Genomic DNA, 907 nt, shown 5'->3' with positions numbered 1-907 from the left:
AGTGTAATAAGGAAGATATTAAAGGACATATCTTGAATCAGGTTGAAAGAGTGGTCAGTTTTGCCTTTTCTCTGAGATGCCAACACTGAAGCAAAGCTTTAATCATCAGGTGGGAAATCATCATCCAAGGCATTCTCAAAAAGGGAACCCAAAGTTTTCCTCAAAATGCTAAAAGTTTTGTCGTCCTGAATCCAAATAGGAATGCTAATTAGAACTGGCTGAAAGAGACCCAAATGGCTTGAGCTCAGAAAACCTGAAGTTTATGATTAGTAATTTAGTATATACCTGAGTTTTCCTTTTTCAGAGACTCCTCCAATCGAGTAATCTTATCTCCGCAAGCTTTCTCATGGTCTGACATCATACTCTTTTCTTTCTTCCCTGATGTCATTTATTTACAACATGACTACTTTAATTACATTTCTCTACAAGGGAATGAAAAGAGTAGTGCCATGTAAACTTACTCATTTGTTCATATCACTTTAAAAGCCTTTCCTTCTCTTCTTCAAACTTGGAAATGGTATCTGACACCAGAAAATGAATCTATTTAACTTATTATTGTCACTAATCTTACCCATATAGCATGTTGGTAAGTAAGAAAATATAGAATAAGAATAAAAAAAATGTGGAACTAACTAATATATTAGAACATGAGCCAGTACAATTTCAGGAACAAAATTTAAAGAGTTCAATCCAAATCACATGTCCATTTTTTTGTCTCTGGAATCATTGAATGGAGAACATATCATGTTATGAATTGAAACACCAAATGTGGAATTTAATTTAAATTTAAATAAGAGAGAATACCTCTCAACGCCTGCAAATGGGTTGCTTTTTCCTTGCAAAATTGTTGATAAAGTGTTTGGAACTTGGAAGTTTCCTTTTTCAAACAGTTCTCAAACTACAAATA

The 907-nt window shown here is 33.3% G+C and overlaps 1 long non-coding RNA gene across 1 annotated transcript; it reads right to left on the bottom strand.

Annotated features, from left to right (window-relative positions):
• Positions 1-30: 30 nt before the first annotated feature.
• LOC133821173 (uncharacterized) lies at positions 31-542 on the bottom strand. Its single transcript, XR_009887356.1, has 3 exons — positions 462-542; positions 286-378; positions 31-185 (listed from the first exon to the last, which is right to left on the bottom strand). It is a non-coding gene; the product is annotated as an uncharacterized LOC133821173 (long non-coding RNA).
• Positions 543-907: the final 365 nt, after the last annotated feature.

This window comes from Humulus lupulus, chromosome 3 (assembly GCF_963169125.1).
Source record: "Humulus lupulus chromosome 3, drHumLupu1.1, whole genome shotgun sequence".
Lineage (NCBI taxonomy): Eukaryota > Viridiplantae > Streptophyta > Magnoliopsida > Rosales > Cannabaceae > Humulus > Humulus lupulus.
This window is presented reverse-complemented; position numbering and strand designations above follow the sequence as displayed.